This window comes from Phascolarctos cinereus, unplaced genomic scaffold (genome assembly GCF_003287225.1).
Source record: "Phascolarctos cinereus isolate Bilbo 61053 unplaced genomic scaffold, phaCin_HiC Scaffold_1;HRSCAF=81, whole genome shotgun sequence".
Lineage (NCBI taxonomy): Eukaryota > Metazoa > Chordata > Mammalia > Diprotodontia > Phascolarctidae > Phascolarctos > Phascolarctos cinereus.
Window position 1 is genome coordinate 79,551,098 of NW_027555514.1, and position 5,932 is coordinate 79,557,029.

The window sequence follows — 5,932 nt, forward strand, 5'->3', positions numbered from 1 at the left end:
TAATACTCCCAGTAGGAAGGGATAGCTGAAGATGGGAGGAGAGTAGGTCGGACAGAAAGATTAATCTGGTCAGTTGCCAGAGAGTCTCTTAGGTACTGAGATCTCTAGAAAATGCCAGGGAGAAGAGGTGAGTCAACTGTCAATTCGATTTGAAATTGGCCGAACTGGCTGAAGATTGGCAGTATGAAAGATCTAAAATGCACAGACTTAAGAGGAGCTGACATTCTACCTGAATGAAGACTGCTTTCTGCCAGACTGCTTCCCGGGGCAAGTTCCTCATCCCCGAGTGACTCTGCTGCTCACTGTTTTCCCAGGAAGGTGCTGCCATTCCTGTTGACCTAGCCACTCCCGATGAATCACAGGCCCGTATTGGTCTAGCCTCTCATCCAGCAGAGGAAGCTCTTCCTGACCAATGGTCATTCAACCTCAGCTTGCTTATTTCTAAGGACAAGGAGCTCACTACTTTTTGAAACAACGTAGGACAATTGTTAGAACATTCTTTCTCATGTTGAATCATATAACTTCTGTGACTTCCATCTATCGGTCTTTGTGTTTTTCTTACAGAACAAGACAGAACAAGTATGTTATTCTTCTGTATGATCCTCCTATAAATAATTGAGGTCTGTTAACCTTTCTCCTTTTAGCTTTGTATTTTCAGGGCTAAAGAATATCATTTCTTTCAAATTGTCTTTCTTTGCAACCCTGATTTTCTTCCCCTGGAATGCACTCTGGATTGTTAATAGGGATATGAGAGAGAGAGAGAGAGAGAGAGAGAGAGAGAGAGAGAGAGAGAGAGAGAGAGAAGAGAGAGAATAAGCATTTATTAAGTACCTATTGTGTGCCATCCACTGTGCTAAGCGCTTTGCAGATGTCTCATTTATCCTCACAACAACCCTTGGAGGTAGGTGCCCCTATGATGCCCATTTTACAGATGAAGAAACTGAGACTGAGAGAGGCTAACAGACTTGCCTAGTGGCTATCTCAGGCAGGATTTGAACTCAGATTTTCCTGACTCCAATTCTAGCACTCTCTCCATCTCATAAAGGGGAGAGGGAAGATGAAATGGTTGGGGGAGATGACATGGTATGGTTGTGCATGGAAAATGTTGTGGAGTCCTGGTTCTGGGCAAGATAAGGTGAAAAGCTCACCTGTCTGAGCATGGTATCCCAGGGGTAGGGTCCATTGTTCTAGGGTCCAATCCCTGGAGACAGAGATGATGGAGAGAGTGGGGGCAGCATGGTGTGATAGGGACTGGATTTGGGAATTCCTGTATTAAGAAACTTCCTCTACCAATCCATGTTGGCACCTGTTCTGTAACTTAGTGTCTCAGATTGTTGCCTAGAGCACTGAGAAGCTAAGTAACTTGAGCAAAACAGCCAGCGAATGTCAAAACTTCTAGCCCTAAAGTCTGCTCTCTGTCTCTACACCATACTGCCCCTCTAGTTTGTTAATACAGCTCCTAACGTAGTGTGCCTCCAATCAAACTGAATACCCCCGGAACGGCCTGACTGATACAGAGTCAAGATAAAATCATTACTTTTCATGATCTAGATACTACCCATCTCATAGAATGGCACATCCCTACGCAGGGTTGCTCCAACATCCCAGGACATCTTGGGCCCATCTAGAGGTTTCTGACTCAGTCTGAGCAGTAGTCTTCATTTTAGCTGCTGGAGTCACAAACCAGAGGACTTCTGTCAAGTATATGTAATGAAAAAGAAAGATTATAGGTTGTATTTCCATCTTTTTCAAAAATATAGAAATATGGTTTCAATAATATTATCCTTCTAAAAGTACAAGAAGAATAATAGAGCACTGACTTTTGGGAGACAGTGTGCATGGCACAAAAGAAAGTAAACTGGCCTATGAGGCCAAAGATCTTGTGCCATCTTGCTCCATGACTTTGCAAAAGTCACTTGACCACACTGTGTCTTGATAGCCTCCTATCTAAGATCCTTCCCTTCCTCTATGATTCAAATAAGGAAAATAAAGTATGATCCTGAATACTGCTGTCTAGAGGCAAGAAGAATATTCACATCATTGGTTTTCTATTTTACAGTAAAAGAAATTCCCTCTACATCACTGTGCACATGGGGATGTGGGATAACTGAATCCATATAAAGCTTGACTCCCTCTAATAAGACTTTACTGTCACCCTTGTCTCATTGAACCCCTCGGGGACATTAGAAGTTCCAAAGTGCTTTGATCAATATGCAAAGATGGTACAATGTAAGTGCTATCCTTATTATTCCAGTAGTAGCACAGGATCTAGTCTTCTGCTTCTCCAATGGGTACCAGCCAATGAATGATGGATTTGGGTTTCCATCTTTGGGGAAAACTGTGGAAAGGGTACTGCCTGAGTCATTTCATTATGCAAAGATAATGCCTTGGAAAAAATGCAGATGAGTCAGCTCTAAGAGAAATAATACAAGATGTGACAGTAGCTTCCTGCCTCTCTTCTCCTTCAGAAGTGGCTAATCCTGCTTCTCTGACATGTGTCAACTGCCAAGTACTTACCCTATGAAGGAAAATAGCTTCAGTTACCTTCCGGAAAAAGGTGCACTAAATCTCCCAGGGTGCCCCTGCCAGAGCTAAACACTGCCCATAGCTGTTTACCCAAAGTGTAAGCAGAGAGTGAAGGATTTTTTTAAAATGAGAAGGAAGAAAGAATGAATAGGAGGAGAGAGAAGGGAGGAATTATGAAGGGGAGAATACGCAGACAGAAACAGAAAATAAAGAGGTGTAGATAGATGGTGAGAGGGAGAAGAGTCTTCAGGGGCCACAGGCATCTGACCTCTGTGTTCCACCCTTGCAGACCTCTTTTAGATCTCTGCTCTTTCTCCTCTCCTTGGAGACCCTTTCTGCCCAGGAAGTATGGAACCCCTTGATCTAAAATGCCAGTGGCAAAACCTGCTGTTTCAGTTTTCCAAAGGGCAGCAGCGGGCAGGTTTCCCCAGATGGGTTCCCTTCCTTTCCAATTGCTCAGCTGTTTGTCTACTATACGGTCACCCTAAGGTCATACCACAAACTGAAGGGCAAGCCACATGGTGAACAATGTCCTTTTTGTTGACCTGGTTTTGTTTTTGGTTTTTCCCTTTGGCAGATTCTTTTTAATGACAAAAAGTGTAAGTCTTCAAGTTCTTTTTGACGTAAAAAGGCCACTGATCACTGCTGGTTATGACTGAGGAATGAAAGCACTATGGAATTATAGTTTTGTGGGGAAACTTTACCAAATGCAGATATAAAATAGAAATATTATACAGATTGAGAACAGAGGTTCCTTAATTAGCCGTTTGCCAGTCCTCTCTAGACTAGCCAGTATGACAAAGGATTTTATGTCTTCGCTGAATGTTTAAAAATGGTGCTTTTTGGTAAGTCAGTTGATAATTCTTTAGGCAGGCCTCCAGAAGTCATAGTCAGCATTGATTTGAGCAGAGTTTCAATACAATGGGCCAATGTAGCTGTGAGCCCAAATAGCTTTTAGCCTCTTCTTTCATTCTATAATTTTCCTAAAGTTGACACGTAATGACCTGCATGTTCTCTAGAGGTTTCTGGTGTGTGCTTGTCTTGTCTCTACAACCTTTCACATATGACTGGCAAGACTCGAAACTTAAAGCTTTCCATATGTGCTGTCTCCCCTTAGAGTGTCAGCTCCTGGAAAGCAGGGGCTTTACTTTCCTATTTGTATCCCTAGTGTTTAACACAATGTTTTGCATACAGTAAGCACTTAATAAATGTTTTAATTTACTTATTCATTCAGAATGGAAGCTCCTTGGAAGCAGGTTCTGAATCTCATAGAATCACAGAATGTTAGACCTGGAAGAGAGTGGATATCTAGTCCAAATCCTCAATTGACAGATTAGGAAACTGAGGCCCAGAGAAGTAACTTGCCCAAGGTCACATTTAGCCCATACTTAACTGAATTATAGTACCTGCCTGAGTTCTGAGTCTGTACAGGAAAGGGAGTAAGGGAAAATACTCAGAGGAGATAAAGAAGCTCCTCCTTCTTTCTCGGGCATGAGGTTGGCCCAAAGCAAAATTCTGAAATGGACAAAATTCATCCTTAGTATCCTTCTTCCTTCCATCCTACTATACCTGTCCTCCAACTCCCATATCCTTCTCCCCAGACCTCCAGGCACCCAGTGTTCTCATGCTGCTCTTAAACCCTTTGCTGTGGCACAATGTCCAGACCTGTGTTACCTCACGAAAGACTCCACGACCCAAAATTACCTACCTGGGTAATTGACATGCCCAAGGCTAGTAAATGGCAAAGCCACAAGTCTTCGGCCTCAGCCTTACGTCTCTAAATCTAGCCTGATCAATTCTTTCCAGTTCACTTTTTATTCAAGTTAATTCAGCAAACATTTGTGCTAGGTATTGGGGCTACTAAGACAATAGTAAACTAGCTTCAGCCCTCAAGAAGCTTCTACTTTACTTCGGGGTTCCAAGATGCACACATCTAGGTATGATTTATATACAAAATAATTTTAAGAAGGGGAGAGCACCCATAACTGGATGGTGATGGTGAGTCAGATAAGACCTCCTGAAAGAAGCTAGGAATGTTACGGTGATGGAAGAGAGGAAGGAGTGCATTCCAAGTATGGAGGACCACTAGACAAAAACATGGAGCCAGGAAACACAATGTCACATGTGGGGGAAAGCTACCAGGTCACTTTGACTGGAGTATGTAAAGAGTAGTAATGTGAAATAAAATTGGAACAGTAGGCAAAGATCATATAGTTAAGGGCTTTAAATGCTAGGCAAAAAAATATTGAAATTTATACTTAAGACAATAGGGAACCAATGGAGAATTTGGAGAGAAGGGATGACATACCTATGCTTTAAGAATATCAATTTGATAGCTTTCCGACCTGGTCCCAGGCAGGATGATTCCTGCAAAGAAAGGTGGAGAGAAAAAGAAGGGATGTTCTGCCATCAATGAGGTGGTGACCAGAGAGTATATCATCACCATTCACAAGAGGATTCATGGAATAGGCTTCAAAAAGCAAGCTTCTCAGACTCTAAAGGAAATACCAAATTTGCCATGAAAGAAATGGGAACTCCAGATGTACGCATTGACACCAGACTCAACAAAGCTGATTGGGCCAAAGGAATAAGGAATGTCCCACACCGTATCTGAGTTCATTTGTCTAGGAAACACCACGAGGATGAAGATTCACCAAACAAGCTGTACAAGTTGGTTACTTATGTGCCTGTCACCACTTTCAAAAGTTTACAGACAGTCAATGTGGATGAAAACTAAATTGAACTTCATTTAAATAAAGTTGTAAAATCTCAGAAAAAAAAAAGAATATCAATTTGGTGGCTGTATGGAAGATGGGCTGTCCTGAGAATCAGCTAGTCCTACCTGGGAATTTTTCTATAGTATAGGCCCCTTAATTACACCTGGCTTTTCACAGCTTTCCTGACCCCAATTCTGAATCCATAACTTCTCCAAAATCTACTAGAGTTTTTACATAGTAATGGCAGTAGGCCCTATGACCTTTGGAACAGGCATGCCCAAGAGCTCAGGTATGATCAAGGACTCATCAATTGCTGCTCTTGTGACACGGGATCTTTATTGCCCAAACCCTTTGCTGTGTGCTGTGCCCTAAGACCTGCAGCAGCTTGCACTACACCCTCCAATGAAAGAGTCTCCCCAGGGAGACAGACAGCCTGACACAAGGAAACACAAACACACAGGAAAAGCCAACCAGGCAACCAAACTTCCCAGAGCTCCTCTGTCGCATAAAAGTCTCTGCTTACTCTCTTATTCTCCTCCAGGCTACATGTCAGATCTTCAGTAGGAAGCTTAGTTTAGAAACACCAGCCCATCCTTGCTGGACCATCCTTGCTTTAAAGACTCACTACAAGCAGCCCTGATTGTACATGAAGGATGGTATCTTCATTATGATCCCTGAAGGTAGGGCTG

General features: G+C 42.6%; 1 pseudogene; it reads left to right on the forward strand.

Moving 5' to 3' along the window:
- The first annotated feature begins 4,886 nt into the window (after positions 1–4,886).
- Positions 4,887–5,303, forward strand: LOC110211200 (large ribosomal subunit protein eL31 pseudogene; annotated as a pseudogene).
- Positions 5,304–5,932: the final 629 nt, after the last annotated feature.